The sequence below is a fragment of the Protopterus annectens genome, chromosome 3.part1 (genome assembly GCF_019279795.1).
Source record: "Protopterus annectens isolate FY-2018-M chromosome 3.part1, PAN1.0, whole genome shotgun sequence".
NCBI lineage: Eukaryota > Metazoa > Chordata > Ceratodontiformes > Protopteridae > Protopterus > Protopterus annectens.
In genome coordinates this window covers 791,482,947-791,503,011 of record NC_056732.1, presented here as the reverse complement: position 1 = coordinate 791,503,011, position 20,065 = coordinate 791,482,947, and positions in this window count along the sequence as shown.

Below are 20,065 nucleotides of genomic sequence, written 5' to 3'. Positions count from 1 at the left end.
GGAGTTTATTAAATCTGCGAGCATTTCCTAGGGACATAGTAATAAAACAACCATTTATCAACTTCTAATCAGATTAGATCACAGATCTTTGCTAATAACTAATTGTTTCAACATCCCATACAAACGATTTCTTACAATAAGAAAGTTGCAAAATAAGCAACAGAGCAAAAGCCAAACTCATGTTTTATGTCCTTATTCCCCTCTGTCTTGCTGACCATCAAGCCTCCATCTGTTGAACATAGGCCTGTTCTTTCTCCTAGGGGTGGTGGAATCCTCTCAGGTTCCCTAAGTTTAGAGCCATTTGGCAGAGCCCTCACCCAGCTAGAAAATCAGGGCATTTGCTGCTCTTGCCAGCATCCTGACATTTTTTTTTTGCATGGAAGGCCAAATCCCTATACTGAGTGATGACAATGTTGAGACTCCCTATGCTCCTCTATCAGCATGCATGAGCTCTTCATTCAGCCAAAAGGAGCTATACTCAATGACTTGGCTAGTCTCACCTATATCATCCCTGAACTGGCTTCCCTTCTACAGCTCCATCACCACATTCTAGCAGTGATCAGATTGGAAGCAACTGCATGAGATGGCCAAGATCAAATCCTTTCACCCAGAGTGGCATGTCATCTTCCCAGCTGCATCATCACGAATCCAAGCCACTAAATAAATTTGGGTTGCCTTGGCCATAGTCAGAGCTTTAGTTCTCTGCATCATCTGTTTAACTTCAAACCAGAATTCATTTGTCTAAATTCATATTAAGTAATGAGCAAATTGTACCTCAGTACCCTAATGGAGGACAAATGTTTACCAACAGGATATTAATGTACAGATATTGCTTGGTAAAAAACAAGTCCACTAATTAATGCCAACATATTACATTACAGTAAAGCTCATACTGAATGAAAGCAAACAATCGCTATTTCTTTACACTCTCAAAATGTGGCTTTGTTGTTTAGCAAGTACAAAATAATAAAAAAAAAAAAGAAAAGAAAAAATAGATAAAATAACAAAAAGTCAGAAATAAAAGTAACTGCAGGAACAGCTAAGGACTAACTATTTTACTTTCCCCTCACTAACCATGTTTTAAAAAGCCACAGTTAGTGAGATGAACAAAAGAAAACATAACAAATAATCTATATGTTTAGAAAATGCATGAGTCTGAGAGAGAAACGGAGAGCGAGGAAATGAGGGAGAGCAGTTCACACTTTTTGACTTCTTTGTTTAAGAATTCATTGCAAAAGGTGAGCAAAAAGCTTTATATAATCACAGTCCATCTGAACAATAAGTATAAAATGAATTAATGTGTAGCCCTGTTGACCAACTGTAATTCTCAGTGATTTGCCAGGAATAAAGGAATGTTAAGAAGATGAGGCAAAAAAGACACATTATTCAAAATGAGGGACAGTTGACCAGCATAGAGGAAGTGAAGATTCCAACGCCTTCCACTGTTTGAATTTCTTTGTCACTGATTTTATTACAGTTAGACATCTGATGAGTATTCACTCAAGAAAAGTGTCTGTAATTAATTACTGGGCACATTTGTATTTATATGTCTGTTTCTGTGCATGTGTGTGTGTGTGTGTGTGTGTGTGTGTGTGTGTGTGTGTGTGTGTGTGTGTGTGTGTGCGTGTGTGTGTGTGTGCAGAATTTAAAACAAAAAAACAGTTATTGAAAGTATTTGTTTATTAATGTTAATGTATTGTTATGTGTATCTGTTTTACTTTATATCCCCTAAACATATGCATTTCACTTTGTTATGGGCACATATGTGTGGCTGTGTATATATGCTGACATTAAATTCTTACATAACTTTGTATGTAAAATACTTTCTTCAACAACAATTATATATGCTACAGCATCTTTGAAACATTAAGTGGTGGAACTATTTTACATTAGAAATACAAAAAATGTATATACTAGTAAAAAAAGACAAAAATGAAACATTTTAACAGATAACCCGGGCATTAGAAGGAAAATAATGGACATCCAGGGATGTAGAGCCCTCCACCTGTGGAGATGTATCTCAGAACATGCCTTTGTGGATAGTTATTTCCCCAATTACTCCATCCATGGAGGGCAATATTGCATACTATACCCTTGACCTGCAGATATTACACTAAATTTCTTGATTCCATCCCCTTGACCTTGACCTTCCTTTATTTATTTGTTTTCCAGGGCAGAGCACTGATTTCCATGGATCTTCTTCAGATGCAGTCGGGAGCAGTGTATTTTTAAATGACTTCCTCATAGTCACACAGTTAGGCAATGTAAGCTGAGAGAATCAAACCTTGCACCACTGAAACACAGGAAACAGCTCATTAACAGCTCCTTAATCCTATACGCCAACATGCACCTTCTCCTGCCACATCCCTTTGTTTAGCCTCAAATGTAATCCCACTAATTCCTGTTTAATCACTGCCATTATTTCTGTCATGCAATATATAAAGAGACATAAACTAACTCTTGAGGATCCATCTTAATCACATACAATACAAAAACTGATCAAAATTCTTTTGCTTGTCATGGGCTCATCAAACAAGACTAATCTATTGAGCATAGCTCTGACAGTCCTGTCAGAGGTTGATGACAACAGGATATATTCCTTTACCCAAAACAAAGTAAAAGAAGTCTGACTATTCCATACACCTGCTTATACTCGTTTCTTTTCTTGTTCACCCTTTCCTGCTGAGACTTCAGTCTTTTCATTATCTGACTGACACCTAAGTCCCATATCCATGTTAAGCTCTGGTCCCTTTTAAGCCTGTCCTGCCTGCTTTTTAGTATCAGTGAAGAAGGAGGGAGAGGAAAAATACAAAGCAAACTACCTTCATCTTCAGAAGCAATTTTCCACCAGCATAAGTCTCGTAACATTTCTGATGTTTTCTATGTGAGGGGTTAAAAATATTTCCAGCACAGAAGATAACAAATTTTATAAGTGTTGTCCCTTTAGTCATTTGTTTCCAGTTTAATACAACTCTTCAACACTGTGTGAAAGTCAAGGATAGTATAAAGATTGAACTGGCAAACTGGAGAGCTAGTTCCCATTTTTAAAAAGAGGGGAGGGAAAGTGTGTTCCTTTCTTAGAAGGATCCTACTCTTTAGCCTCCCTGGAAACCCTAATCCTGTGCTAGAAAGGAGACTCCATTCAATAGCATCTGATAAGGAGGAGCAATATAATATCCATCCTGAACTTAGGCCACTTTATCAACTCTCAGTCCTTGAACATATATTGGAGGAATCATAGGGACTAGCCAATTCAGTTTACATGTGTTTTTCTGGACCTGGAGTAGGGCATATGATCATGTATACTAAAATTTCCTGTGTCTAGTGCTATGACAGTATGAGGAATGTATTCAGGAAGACAGTAAATTTGCTTAATGCAATCTTTGTGTGTATCATTGATGTAAATCCATATCACTGAAAACCACTTTTAACAATCACTGTAGTTGTCCTGTTCTTGTGCAGTCATGTAGCATATAGGGGTAAGGTAGACATATTATCCCCAATAGGTATTTCAGGGGGTTTGACTCCTGTAAAAAATGGTTCTTTGTCATGGAAAGTGTATTTCAGTGATATAGACTGACACTAGTGACACTTCCACTGATTACCAGTGGCATAGTAAAATGAATCTTGATTTTGGTGTTGTTGCTGCATGTCATTGTCTCTGTACTTATGGAGTGAGAGTCGTGTCTGTATATTCAGTGTTAAGATGAATAGATTAATGGTGGATGTAAGATGGAGGATAGGGGTGTGTCTTCTCTCCCCCATCCTGCTCATGCTTTCCTTGGAATATCAAAATGCAAGTGAAAATGAGTATCCAGTATGGGCACAAGATGGTTGCTCCCTTGTTAGTCACAGATCATGTTGTCCACTTGGACTCATATGACTGTGATATCTGGCATGCACTGAGTGTGAAGCAGATTAGAACCAGCAATTCTATATTAGGTGTCATGGTTTTCTCAAAACAAAAGTAGATTACTTTGTACAGGTGAGGGAAGACCAGCTACCACAAGTGGATGAGTTTAATTAACTTGAGGTCTTGTCCATGAGCATACCGCTCAACCTCTACCAACTTGCAGCTGTTGAAAACAGGAACAATTGCCCTTGAAAAATAGGAACATCTAGCTAAAAAGTCTGGACAGCTAATTAGCATAACATTTGAATACCAGCTAACACATAACCCTTCCTGCTTTCATTCAGAATCTATGATTCTACTCAGGAACACAAGTTTAAAAGAATAGAGTGACAAAAATGTTAGAAAAATATAAGCACATTAGCAACAGTGTAAAATCTGTAGACTTTAATTGACAATATTCCACACATAATGCCATTTATTTTGGTTCAGATACAGGGAGCTGCAAGATGTGTGTCCTCTTTCTTTAAATTATTGTTCCCACTAGTATATCAGTCATGTAGTATGGTTTTCTGTGATGTGGTAGGGGTCATAAAAAAATCACATGATGTGTCAGGTCATACAATTGTATGAAGAAGTAAATTAAGCCTGAAAATAGGGACATACCACCAAAAATAAGGACATCCTAATTTGGGCCTGAAAATAGGAATGTTCATCCAAAATATGGACAGTTGAGAGATTTTTCCATGAGTGAGAGTAGTGGGAAATGAGAGCATCACAAGTGAATGAATGCATCTTTGGCAGTAGTACAGGCATGAATGGATCTTTGGCAGTAGTACAGGCATTATATTGGCTTGTGGCGATGAAGTATCCAATGGATATTTTGACAATGTAAGGTATTGCCAGCTATGCCAGGAGAAGTAGGGCAGTGGATGTGTAAAATATGCCACCACAGCTAGCTGGATTTTTCTAAATAATTATATGTCATTTGTATATCAAACTGATTTGTACAGATACTTGTGATGAAAAATGTATTTGTAAAGCTGCTTGTGTTAAAAAAGTAACAACAGTGGCTCCTGACTATATTGCACCTTATTAACTGTATATGTTTTAACAGTGGATACTGGAAGAGAAGAAGCTAATTTTGAAAAATAGTAAGAAATTAAATAACCTGGTTTAGGCCATAAAGATTGTATCTTACAGTTCTGATTGTAGGCAGAGACTAAATATCTGTACCAGAGAATTTATTAGCTCCTGTAGGAAGAGTAGAAGTGATGTATGGCTTTATAGCTTCCAGATGCCATAACACATCTCAACAAAGCTCTATTTGTGTGTATGGTAACACATATGTGCTAAATTCTGGTTTACTTTCTCAGGATTGGGGTAGCATGGGAACCAGAAGTCAGATGACAGATGTATGTGATGTCATTCTGCAATCTTGGACAAAAATGATATTTTAATACCAGATGAGAAAGAAGTCTCAGAGCACTCTGTTTTTGGAACCTGACAAAGAAGGATATCTCACCTACTTGATCTTGTCTTGCTCTAGTAAGTGACTAGGGAGTAGTAATACTTTAGATCAGTCAGGAAAATATAGTAAAATTAGTTAAGTACTGTTTTCTTTATCTGTGTGATTCTATTTGACTGTGTTATTTTAATATTTCCAGTGACTGAAACTCTGGTGTTTATTGTACATAGATATTTAGTATCCACATGTTCTTTTTTATTTATTATTACATATATTTAAACTTTTCATTGTGGTTGGTCCTTTAAAGAATATTTAACCTTTGATACTACTCACATCTATTTGGTGACTCTGTAGCCACTCCTGAAAGCCTTACTGCATTGGTCAAATACTATCACTTGTATTAATATTAATTTCACTCATTATAATATGTACCCTTGTAAGAGCCTTAGAGTAGCTGGCTTTCGAGTGTCTGATGGTAGTGTAACTACCTTACAGTTTGGGCAGAAAGGGGCACAGCTACTAAATCTGTGCCAGCCTTTCCCAGGTGTGTGTGTGTGTGTGTGTGTGTGTGTGTGTGTGTGTGTGTGTGTGTGTGTGTGTGTGTGTGTGTGTGTACGTGTGTGTGTGTGTGTGTGTGTGTGTGTGTGTGTGTGTGTGTGTGTGTGTGTGTGTGCCTGCAAATCAAATCTCAAAGAGTGCATGTGTCAGCTGCTTGGAGCAGGGACATGAAGCACTAGTTTCACAGAGAGGGTACAGGAGGATTTGACTTGGACACTTGGCTGAAGACTCAGTTCTACAGTTGTAGCAGTGGGGAGTCTTACAGGGTCCTGGAGAGAGACAGAGAGAGAAATCTAGATCCTGGACTGAGAGTTGTGCTTGTTGCAGACAGCTGCATGTGGAAATACTGGGTATATCCATTTTTGTTCCAAATGAACATCCCTCTGCAGTGTTAGTGGTGAATATTCAGGCTTCTTGATTACTGCCCCAGAGAGAGAACATCACAGATGTAACAACAATTTACCAGTACGTCTATGTTGCAGTCCTCAGCTGTGGTCATAAACTTTGGGTAGCTACTGAAATGTTGAGATCACAGACACAGGAAGGAGAACTGGAAGGGAATATGAGGTTCTCTCACTGGGTTACTTGGCTCATTCTCCAGAAAACAGTGAGGAGTTTAGCAACTAGAGAGTATCTTGAATTAGGTCACTGCTCCTTTTTTGGGAAGAGTAAGTTTAGGTGGTTTGGGTACCTAGAGTTGATACCCCATGGGTACCATCCATGGGAAGTGCACCAGACAAAACCCACTTGGTGGAAGTTCTGGGGTGGTTCCAGAACATGTTGGTGAGATTATGCCTCTCAACTGGCCTGGGAATGCTTAACTTCCCTTGGGATGTGCTGGAGACTGTTACTTTGAATAGGAAAGTCTACTCTACTCTGCTCAACCACTGCAACCCACTCTAGAATTAGCAGTTCAGAAAATGGTTAGATGGATGGAAGTATAAATAGATGCTCCATTTACTTTGTTCATTTCAGCCTTATGTCTCTGCTGATGATGTATATGATTTTGCATTCAATTTCAATCATATTATGTACTCTCAAATATATTAGATTATCTTCCCAGCTGTATATTTCTTTGCTTGCCCTCCAAATTAGTCTCTTGCATGTACTGACTACCTTAAACAAATCATTTGCTTTATGCTATTTTTTCTACTGTCTGAATTTGTCACTTGCACATTTCTTTTTGCTATGCCAGCTGCATATTAATTCATTCATTATAGCCTTATGTATAGAATTTTCTAGAGGCAGTTTTATATATTTGTTAACCAGATGAGCACACTAGACACAAATAACCATTTGCTGGGGTGACCCAGGAGCACTGTCTGTTTAAGTGACTTATTCAGAGCCACACAGCAGGCAAATGGAGGAGGAAGTAATCAAACTCTGCACCCAGTGGTTACAGGAAGCAGCTCATTAAAAGTTCAGTGCCTTAATCTTTTCTGCTGCCACAGCATTTTTGAATTATGTGACATTTAATGCTGATAGTCTGCCTTTTTGATTGTATACTCGTGTTTTTTTTTTGCATTTCAACAGTATGTCTTTTTGCTACTTCCACAACATTAATGCTTTTTTTAATGTTAAATCTTTCTTTGAAAACAGCATCTTTTGTGTATCGCATTATTTCATAATACATATCATGCACAACTCAGCCTTGTATTGCATCAGATATTCTCTTTAAGTCTGAAAATGTTTCTCTAATCTAAGTAGTTCTGCCTTATATTCAGATGCAGTTTCAGTTCTCCTTTCATTTTTTGTTATGAATTCTATTTTTTCTAAAAAGTGTTATTTTAGGCCTCAGGAGATTTTGCAAAGTTACTATATTCATTTTAATCTGTTTTTATTCGCTTTCTGGTGAAGTTAACCTCCATGATAGACCATACTACTTTCTGCCTGCTGCTTTCAGTTTTGCAGTTTTAGAAAGTTTACAATAAAATTCCACTCTTTTAGTACAAAGTGACCATTCTTACAAGGTAAAATCAAAAATGTATGTTTACAACTTTGCTTTCTGTTTTTTGTCTGCTTCCTTGTTAAATCGATATTCCGTAATTAAAATGCTATATTATTCCAAAATCAAAGTATCAAAGGTGTTGTTATGCTCAGATCATATTTAACAGAGTATTTCTGTTCAGAGTTAAATAATGGTTTCTTTATTAAAGCAATAATCCATGGTGATGTTGTACTTTATGCCATGAATGACTCCAGGAGGGAGTAAATCTCACATTATGAGCCACACTCCCTCGCCACATATTATTTTGACTATATCATGGCTTTAATTTTTCATATGCATTACATGAAGCTTTAATATTGCTAAGTTGAAGTCACAGTGGTTGGTGGTAATTAGGAAGTTTGAAGTAATGGTGTCTGTTATCCTTAGATTTTCCATTTGCCACCTTATGTTAGGCTACTGGGTTATGGACACCTTTATTCCCAGTTGTGCTGCTAGAAAGGAATTCATCTCTTGAACCAAAGTGCTTATTCCATCTGTAGTATTCAACATGGCAGTGCAGAGGGCAGCAGGTGTTTGCTGTCAGCTGTAGTCAGGGTATGACAGCATCATGTTATATGAACCTGTTCTTCAGAGGACTTAACACAAACACAAAGGAGCTTCCCATGCCCAAAAGCTAAGAACAAAGATGAAATGCAGCAGTGATCCAACTGTCAAGAATTCCACAAGCTAGTGAAATAAATAAAGAACTTTGTTAGACTGAAGCGCTTTCATCCAAATATCAGGACTACATTAAAGCTGTTTTTTTCTGTCAACACTAAGGGATACAATTTTGGTTTTATGTTCTTCAGAGAAAGTTAACAGTCAAGATCTAGTAATTTATGACACTGAAGTTTGACAGAAAGCAATGAATCAATGATTTCAAGAAATAAAAAAGGAAGATGACGGCAAGGAAGGCCATGGATGCTATGATAATAAAAATTCAGTTTAAATAAAAAGTTTGAGTGTCCACTTAAAAGAGCTGATTTAAGCTTACCTTTATCTTTGTCAAGTTCATTTACTTGTTTATTATGAATGGCTGGCACTTGTCCCCATGAAGTGGACACTGCTGATGGTCATCTGTGCTTTTAACTTAGAAGTATTTTTGAAAGCTGGTTGTAGAACTCACATTGGAGCTGCAGCATTTACCCATGAGTGTTAAAGTGAAGCCTGAATGGTTTAATGGAAGCACAAGTGGTTAAATACTCCACAACTCACAACTCAGCATTGAGTATTGTTATTACTACTCACATAAGGCCTAATATTCCTTTGAAATAGTCCGCAGTATTTGCCATATTTTGCATGTAAACATTAAAGGGCATTCCCCTTTCCATTTTATTAGTTTTAATGGTTAACTCTATCCCTACAAACACACCACAAGGAACACAAAGACACACATGCACATACATACAGTACATACACACACACATGCAGATAAAAAGGCACATGCACGCAAAACATGCATGATAAAAAAGTAAAAATAAGTTTTGAGAATCATATGTTAGAGATGCTAATCTTACCAAATAGTTTGATTCAAAAGGGTTAAATATTAATTACAATGGGAGGGTGACCTAATGATTAAGGTGCTTGCCTTATAAACACAAGGTGCAGGGTTTGAGTCTCACAAGGGATAATTGGCTAGGCATACAATGGCTCGCAAGGGCAGTTAGCCTAGTACTAATCTATGAACTTATGAGAGTGGTATTTTGGACAATCAAAACCAGAAATTCTTACAACCAAGGACAATTAACTGTTGATTGAGATTTGTAAATATCTAGGGTTTCCAATTACAAATAACTTTCAAAAAGAATGTTTGCACAGGTAAAAATAAAGCAACGCATATGACAGAGTTGATTTTGAAAAGCATTACAACATGCTTGTTGCAAATTTTTACTAACCTGTTTATATCTTTTGTAAGACCCATTCTGTGCAAACACTAAAGATGAGCTTTTGGCTGTCAAAAAGAAATTACAAAGAGCATTGCTGATTATAAAAATGATTCATATGCAAATCTACTAGAATGGCTCGAGTTTTACTCTGTTGGTTATAAGTGGTTATTAACTAAGCTTTGTTTAACTTGCAGGACACAGTATGATGGGTAAGAGTCCTATTAAATTTGGAATTCTTTCAATCAGATAAAGCATCCAGAGGTGGGGATTTTACATATAAACTGGATAACTGTAGAACTTTGGCTTCAACTAAATTTGTTTCCCAGTTTATTGATAGATTATGGAAAACAAACTGTCGTTAGGAATTAGGAAAGGTAATTCATTGCACTTAATTCAAAACTATTTAGATAGCTGGAGGATAAAAGGGTTTATTCAATGAATTGGCAGAAATTGAAACTCTCTTCCTGTCTCCGTGTCCACTGCCCCCTCCACATCCATATTCAAAAACTTCCTCAAATCTTCTTAGTATCTGGTTATGCCCTTGTATCACATAACCCTACCCATACTGCTATTAACTCCCCTAACTCCTCTCTGATCACATGCTGGATCTCTGATGCCTTGTAGGCTTGGTCATTTGAAAGGGTACTTTTAACTGTAGAATCTTACTTGATATATTTTCTTCTCTTACCAATGTATAACTGACATTGTCTTTTACCTATGTTCTATATCTCCTTTTACGTGGAGTGTTTTATTAATTTCTTGTTATATTACTATGCACAGCATACATGATGTAACCTGTTTTGTGCATTATGCTGGATGTACTATATTTGTATAACTTGATGCTGGAGCTTTTCTCCCCGTGCCTCCACTGAAAATGGACCTGGTCCAGTCGGATTTCCCAGTTAACAAATGTAAAATAAAATAAATAAATAAATAAATAAATTGTGTTCTAACATGGTCCTATGGGTGAAAGCACAGTAAGTGAACACTACAGAAGTATCAAGCACTCAACTCCCCTTTCAGAAAATCAGACATTTGCAGCATTAACCTGTCTTCAATATATGCCTGTGTGTGGCGTTTGTATGTAAGTAAGTGTGTGTGTGTGTGTGTGTGTGTGCATGTGTGCGTGCGTGCGTGCGTGTGTGTGTGTGTGTGTGTGTGTGTGTGTGTGTGTGTGTGTGTGTGTGTGCATGTGCATGAGTACAGACATGCATGAAAGTGTGAATGCTTGCTCTGAAAACTTGTCATACGTAAAAGTAAGGAATCATCATGTAAAAATTTAGCAAAACTGTAAATAAGTCTGCCTTCCAAAAATGTTTTTTTGGGGAAGACAGAGTAGACAAATGTCACTGCTCCCTCAGACTCCTTGCTCATTTGGTGGACATCAGTGGCGAAAAACAACATATATTATCTCATAAAGTGCTACTGTTTATAAGGGATTTCTATTCTCTTTTCTTGAGCAGATGGACATCATTCCAGTAGGGTTAGAAGGATGAAACCTAACATGAAATGGGCAAGCAATGAGGAGAGGAGTGCATCCTTGTATATCTCATGAATCATACCTATAATACAATGCACATACTTTCATTTTCAATGTTTTGGTATGCTATTAGTTTATACACACACACACACACACATGCACGCACACGCACGCACACACACACACACACACACACACACACACACACACACACACACACACACACAGTGGCGTAACTATGTTAGAAGCGCCCTGAGGCAAACTTTTCCTAGGTGCCCCAACACCCCCCCCCCAGAACCCAAGCCATCGAGATGACCGAAGCCAAAGAAATCACATATAGTAGCACAAAAAATGCTTTATAACTTCCTACTAATAGTTGCATTAAAGACTTGTTTTATATCTTAATATTGTATGAAATAACCAAACCAACTTAAGGTCAACATGTTTTTCTTTTACTGAAGATTTAATTTTAATTGGTGGACCACCAGGGTGGCTTGCTTTTAAATTTATTATATTTTGGTCTATATGGGTCTGACAATTCTATACATCTATTTGTGTTTGTCTAATTATAAAACTACTTTGTGAATGTGATGTTATACATGCAATATGAAATTTGTATATACTATATTTTTATCCTATCCTAAATTCTGTACTATATTGAGTGTTTTTTTAATGTTCATAATCAATACTGTAGACTGAATACTACTGTTCATATTCAAAACAATATAATTGTACTGTCTTTTGGAGCTTTTCTCCACTAAAACGGGCCCTAGCCCCATCAGACTTTCCCAGTTAACAAATATAATTAATTAAGTAATTAATTAATAAATAAGTGAATTTTGAGACTTCATCATATAGTTTTATATATATGCACCAAGTCATAATACAGAATGGTTGGATTCTAAAACAAACTATCCTGGACCAGTATCTCAAGCTATAAAGTCGACAAGGAAAATATGAACGTTCATAATCGCTAATTTGACGATGTTGAAAATATGTCAAATTCATGTTATGAAGTTGCGCTATGTAATGTCCGGGTTTGTGTTTTGTTGGTGCGTGGTGCCGTGTTTGGATGTAGGTGTTATGTCAGGTAAGTGAGTGTTTTGTAAGAGTTTTGAGTGGGAGTTAGAGTGTGTGTGAGGGATTGGAGAATGTGTGTGTGTGAGTGAGCTTTTGTGTTGTGTTTGTGCGATCTCGGAGTTAGTATATATAAGTAGGGGGGATGTGGGGGGCAGCCCCCCACATGTGGGGTGCAGGGGGGCTTGCCCCCCTGCTTATGTGTGAGTTGTGTGTGTTGTTTTTTTGTTTATGTTGTGATGTGGTTGTTGTGTTGTATGTTTAGTGTAGTGTGTGCAGTGTTTTCGGTTATGTGGTTTCGCGGTTTTTGTTTGTCAGTGTTTTGTGGATTCAGTTTTATAGTCTCGAGACTGAAATTCGATATTTCAGCATTTCGAGGTTATAAAGTGAATCTATATATATATATATATATATATATATATATATATATATATATATATATATATATAATGCAGTAAAACCAAACAAAATACCCAGTGGTGCCTTCCAGATGGCTAGATGCACTCAGTTCAGCACAAGGAATACAATAACTCTCACACACAAACTTGGCAACTACACAAAACAATGACTCTGTGACAATAATAAAATACCACATCCGAATGCCATTATACAATGCTGAGTTGACAGCCATAAAGCATAAAATGTAATAAATGTATTAAACGATAACTATGTGCAAATAATACATAACTACATACTGAATGGTACAAAGTGGAAATTCACCAGAAGCGGGGACCAATTAAAAAACATTTAAAAAAATATTCTAGACCATCCTGAGAGGAGTACATGTGTACTCCTTGTCATTGTTGAGTGACTCACTATGGCAGTGAGACTATTATGCTAACTTGCAGCTACAAACTCTGGTGCTGCTTGGCTTTTGAGGAGTGTGGTTACCTATCACACACCAGTATGAGCAGATTCTGTCACTGAAAAGCTTTCATGGGAAGCTCAGTAAATTACTTATGCTTCTGTTATATTTACAGCACATCTATTGTTAACTTACTTGCTTAGTCAAATTAATTCCTGTCTTGAAGCTCTTCTCTTGTTTTGAATAGCTGTTCCATTTCATTGAATTATATTTCAGTGTTTGTAAGGTATGCATATGACAGATTACAAAACATTGGTAATAATAATCTTCCTTCATCAGCTAGCACTTAACAGAACTGTTCCCGTTTTGCTTTTTTAAATCAGTCAAATCACATTTGATAAAAAAGAGACATCATTCAGTCAACAACAGTAACAGAATTACCTTGGTTGGGTTTAACACCTTCTGGAACTGGATACAACTGCTGGCCACTGATGTAATGTTTTCTCTCAGTCATCCAGAGATCTCGGTTTCAACTTTTGTTAACTGTAGCAGTAACACGTCTCTCGCGCCTACATTTGTTTCCCCTTGTGTGTAAATAAACCAAATGCAAGAGGGATATCACTCTGCAGAGCATGAGTTCCCTCCTAAACCTCATAATCCAGCCAAAAGAAACTAAGCCAGTGACCGTCCAACCATGTCTGAAACCCCGATCGCTCTACACAACGCCCGTGCAACGAAATTCCCGCAAGAGCTGAGAGAGAGCTCTCAGCTCACTCCTCATTGGCCCTGACTGCAAGGGAAGCAGTTTGAGTTTCCTCTGTTCTGTGCAGTAGTTGACGCACAGATGTCTGGGTATCCTACAGCACAGGTCGCTGGGTACCCGTTTTTGCATCTGACTGCCGATAAAGGCAGTCTGAATGAAATTTTTGTTTCACGGATTTCTTTTCTTGTTTTTTTTTCTAGGTGGGAGGGCTGCAGACTGGGATTCTTACCACCGAACGATGGACATTTACTAAATAAGCAAAGTACAATCCGTGACAACATCTGTCGACCCAAAGCGCCTGCTGCTTACCCTGAGGCAATTGCCTCACTTCGCCTCTTGTAGTTACACCCCTGCACACACACACACACACACACACACACACACACACACACACACGCACACACATGCACGCACACGCACACACACACACACACACACACACACACATAAAAGGACACTTTCACTGCACACTCATAAATGCTTACATGGATCATACTAAACTTATAATTTTATTGTTTAAATAAAATCTGTTACTACAAGCAGTAAAGTTTGATGGCATTATTGCACATTTAATATGGTGTTCCACAGGTTGTAAATATAATTATTGGGAACTCATTTGGCTGTGACCCTGCTAGAATTTTTTAGCTGTTGGAATGAGCCTGTTTTCTGGACTTAAGTATTAGTAATATATTAATGGTTCAGCAATAGAGATATTGCTTTTATTTTAAGATAAAAAAACTCTATAGTTTGAATTTCATTAATATAACAGCAGAAATTTTGAATAGACCTTGCTATTAAAAATGCTTTATTAATAATACATTGTGCTCCAGTATCAGGAGTTGCCCTGTAAAACAAATGTTATTTACTGATATCCAGTCACTGAATTTAAATGTGAGAAAAAGACTAAACTTTGCACCCCTAGGAGAGACAGTGAATCCTGTAATCATAAAGTTGTAAACTACATATCTTTGATACAATACTCAAAGTTTAATAAAACACTGGTGACAGCAATTTCACACTTGCAGAAAAGTGTGCTAGTGGTACATGTAAGCTACCAAAGAGAAACTGTTGAAAGAAAAACACTTAGAAACATCCACATTTAGGAACAACCCACTTCAAACCTCACGTCACAGAAAAACAGAAAAAAAAATAACAACTGGTATAAATTAAACACAAATGCATACACACACACACACACATGCACACACGCACACACGCACACACGCGCACACACGCACACACACACACACACACACACACACACACACACACACACACACACACACACACACACACACACACACACACACACACACACACACGTTCAAGTAACCAAGTGATCTGCATTTCATATAAAGAGTACTTGACACAAACAGCAGTAGAAGAGTAGGTGATACCTGTGTTGGGCAGTCAGTCTCATACTGCTTCCTCATGGACATCACATCAGGTTACACTTCTGGTATTAGTATGTTTTATACTCCAAGATGTCCCTTAGCCATCAGCTCAGCGGAGAAATTAATGAGAGCGAGGGGCTGTTACAGGCAATCTGACTCATTAAGACAGGATTTGTCTGTGTGGTTTTGGTCACAAAGTGACAACATATATACATATTTTTTTTTTTGTTAGGCAGAGAAGCAGGATGGATCGGGGCAAAGGTTCACATGCTGGACAGAAAGTGCCAATGGCTTACAACTAGCTCATGGATTTACAGTTTAAGATCCCTAATTTACACAAACATTAACTGTAATTTTGTAAACTCAGATTTTCAGTGAGAACACTTGATGTGCCTATAGTCTTTTGTTGAACTTACATAAAAGTGTACATTACATATGCAGAGCTTAGAACCTAGAGCCATCTAATAGCACTGATTCATATAATGGAGGTTCATACACCATATCAACATACCAGCATCCATCTCCTGTTAAAAACAGTCCAATTCCTTAACAGATCTTAAATATATATGGGCACATTATTCCAAAGATGGGTCATCTTCACAGTAGTAAACAAGTGTCTAGCACTACCTTTACCCATTTTGGTGAAATTTTTCAAATTGCTATATTTAAGAGCTTTTAAACTGTTATTAACTCCAATATCGAACGTAATTTGCAAACTGATAATAATGAAAAGTTTTAAAAGCAAATGCAAACCATGTAACTATATGTAACTAATGGCAAACAAATTAAAATGTCTACATCAGAATACAAATCTCAATGATTTAAGGAGACTATCCTTTTTATAAATCTCCTTCAAACACTCTCTAAGCAACTTAAGTTTGCCTCTGTATATGTACAAAATGTAATATCGTATTCAACATTATGATGCATGTAAGTTTTAAGTAACTCACATAGATAGTATTCATTTATTGAAGCAAGATTTTTTAACAAAAATCCATTTACTTAATAGCTTTGGCAGATACCTCATCAGCATGTCCTTAGAAGAGACATGAATACCCAAATCTCGATAGGAGTTCACTGCCTAAATTTCTGTAGCTGATATATTAATAGCATACCTTTGAATCCTAGCTAGAAAAGTACATTATTTTACATTTATCCCTACTAAATTTAAGACCTATATCAAGTGTCCGATTGTTCAGGCTATGGAGATTTATTTTCTTATTTAACGTTTGTTTACAAGGAAAGTCCAACTGGGACAGAGTTAATTTTTAGTGGAGTCCTAGGGAAAAAAACTCCAGACGCATGTCTTTGGAGTGTGGGAGAAAACTGGAGCACCCAGAGAAAACCCATGCGAATGCAGGGTGGACATGCAGACACTGCACAGAAGGCACCCCAGCTGAGAATTGAACTGGAGAACCTCTTGCTGTGAGGGGACAACATGAACTGCTGCACCACTTCTCCTCCCTAAGGGAATTTGGAATGGAACTATTAAGGTGATCAAAATCAGATCTATTTTATGTTATAAACCCTATCTTACAATCATCTGCATTTTTAAATATCCAAAATGCATATTTCTTAGGGAAAGTAGAAAATACTGTGTTAAATAGAAAAGGACCCAGTACAAAACTCTAAGAAACACTTGATTTGACAAATTGAATAGGCAGAGTAAATGTTATTTATCCAAGCTTGTTGTTTCCTGTTGTTTAACCAGGACATTATCCATTTAACTATGTAACAGTTGATATGAGATTTTAAAAGACAGTCTCTAATAATCTGATGAGGTAGGGTATTAAAAGCCTTAGCCAGATCCAGAAAAATGATTCCTGGTGTTAAACCCATATCTAGGGTCATAGTTACCTGATCATAGAAACCCATCAAATTAGAAAACAAAGAACCAAGGTGACCAGGTGAAAGTGTGAAGAAAGCCAATACCTGAAGTAATTCAAAGCAGTAAATCAGATTTACTGATTTAGCACTTTTGTCCTGTTCCATTTAGGACTTCATCAGAATAATCATAAAGTTGTAAACTACATATCTTTGGTACAATACTCAAAGTTTAATAAAACACTGGTGACAGCAATTTCACACTTGCAGAAAAGTGTGCTAGTGGTACATGTAAGCTACCAAAGAGAAACTGTTGAAAGAAAAACACTTAGAAACATCCACATTTAGGAACAACCCACTGCAAACCTCACGTCACAGAAAAACAGAAAAAAAAAATAACAACTGGTATAAATTAAACACAAATGCACACACACACACACACACACATGCACACACACACACATGCACACACACACACACACCCACACACACACACATGCACACACACACACACACACACACACACACACACACACACACACACACACACACACACACACACACACACACACACACACACACACACACACACACACACACACACACACACACACACACACACACGTTCAAGTAACCAAGTGATCTGCATTTCATATAAAGAGTACTTGACACAAACAGCAGTAGAAGAGTAGGTGATACCTGTGTTGGGCAGTCAGTCTCATACTGCTTCCTCGTGGACATCACATCAGGTTACACTTCTGGTATTAGTATGTTTTATACTCCAAGATGTCCCTTAGCCATCAGCTCAGCAGAGAAATTAATGAGAGCGAGGGGCTGTTACAGGCAATCTGACTCAATAAGACAGGATTTGTCTGTGTGGTTTTGGTCACAAAGTGACAACATATATACATATATTTTTTTTTTTGTTAGGCAGAGAAGAAGGATGGATCGGGGCAAAGGTTCACATGCTGGACAGAAAGTGTCAATGTCTTACAACTAGCTCATGGATTTACAGTTTAAGATCCCTAATTTACACAAACATTAACTGTAATTTTGTAAACTCTGATTTTCAGTGAGAACACTTGATGTGCCTATAGTCTTTTGTTGAACTTACATAAATGTGTACATTACATATGCAGTGCTTAGAACCTAGAGCCATCTAATAGCACTGATTCATATAATGGAGGTTCATACACCATATCAACATACCAGCATCCATCTCCTGTTAAAAACAGTCCAATTCCTTAACAGATCTTAAATGTATATGGGTACATTATTCCAAAGATGGTTCATCTTCACAGTAGTAAACAAGTGTCTAGCACTACCTTTACCCATTTTGGTGAAATTTTTCAAATTGCTAGATTTAAGAGCTTTTAAACTGTTATTAACTCCAATATCGAACGTAATTTGCAAACTGATAATAATGAAAAGTTTTAAAAGCAAATGCAAACCATGTAACTATATGTAACTAATGGCAAACAAATTAAAATGTCTACATCAGAATACAAATCTCAGTGATTTAAGGAGACTATCCTTTTTATAAATCTCCTTCAAACACTCTCTAAGCAACTTAAGTTTGCCTCTGTATATGTACAAAATGTAATATCGTATTCAACATTATGATGCATGTAAGTTTTAAGTAACTCACATAGATAGTATTCATTTATTGAAGCAAGATTTTTTTAACAAAAATCCATTTACTTAATAGCTTTGGCAGATACCTCATCAGCATGTCCTTAGAAGAGACATGAATACCCAAATCTCGATAGGAGTTCACTGCCTAAATTTCTGTAGCTGATATATTAATAGCATACCTTTGAATCCTAGCTAGAAAAGTACATTATTTTACATTTATCCCTACTAAATTTAAAACCTATATCAAGTGTCCGATTGTTCAGGCTATGGAGATTTATTTTCTTATTTAACGTTTGTTTACCAGGAAAGTCCAACTGGGACAGAGTTAATTTTTAGTGGTGTCCTAGGGAAAAAAACTCCAGACGCATGTCTTTGGAGTGTGGGAGAAAACTGGAGCACCCAGAGAAAACCCATGCAAATGCAGGGAGGACATGCAGACACTGCACAGAAGGCACCCCAGCTGAGAATTGAACTGGAGAACCTCTTGCTGTGAGGGGACAACATGAACTGCTGCACCACTTCTCCTCCCTAAGGGAATTTGGAATGGAACTATTAAGGTGATCAAAATCAGATCTATTTTATGTTATAAACCCTATCTTACAATCATCTGCATTTTTAAATATCCAAAATGCATATTTCTTAGGTAAAGTAGAAAATACTGTGTTAAATAGAAAAGGACCCAGTACAAAACTCTAAGAAACACTTGATTTGACAAACTGAGTAGGCAGAGTAAATGTTATTTATCCAAGCTTGTTGTTTCCTGTTGTTTAACCAGGACATTATCCATTTAACTATGTAACAGTTGATATGAGATTTTAAAAGACAGTCTCTAATAATCTGATGAGGTAGGGTATTAAAAGCCTTAGCCAGATCCAGAAAAATGATTCCTGGTGTTAAACCCATATCTAGGGTCATAGTTACCTGATCATAGAAACCCATCAAATTAGAAAACAAAGAACCAAGGTGACCAGGTGAAAGTGTGAAGAAAGCCAATACCTGAAGTAATTCAAAGCAGTAAATCAAGTTTATTCAAACTGATTTAGCACTTTTGTCCTGTTCCATTTAGGACTTCATCAGAATAAAAATATGCCTCAGTGAACTTCTCCCAGTCTTTCTACTCAACAGTGAATCAACCCAACTAAATAACCCTCCTTCCAACTAATACGAACCAAGAAAAACTTTAACCCCTGAGTTTTATTTCTTCCCATAAGCAATGTAACTGGTCTGCTGTAAAATACATGAACTCCACCTTCTTAGATACCCTAAACAACCATGCTTCATCCAGAACTATAAGAAGTAAATTCAACCATGCCCCATGGCTTAGTAAGGAATGTAGGG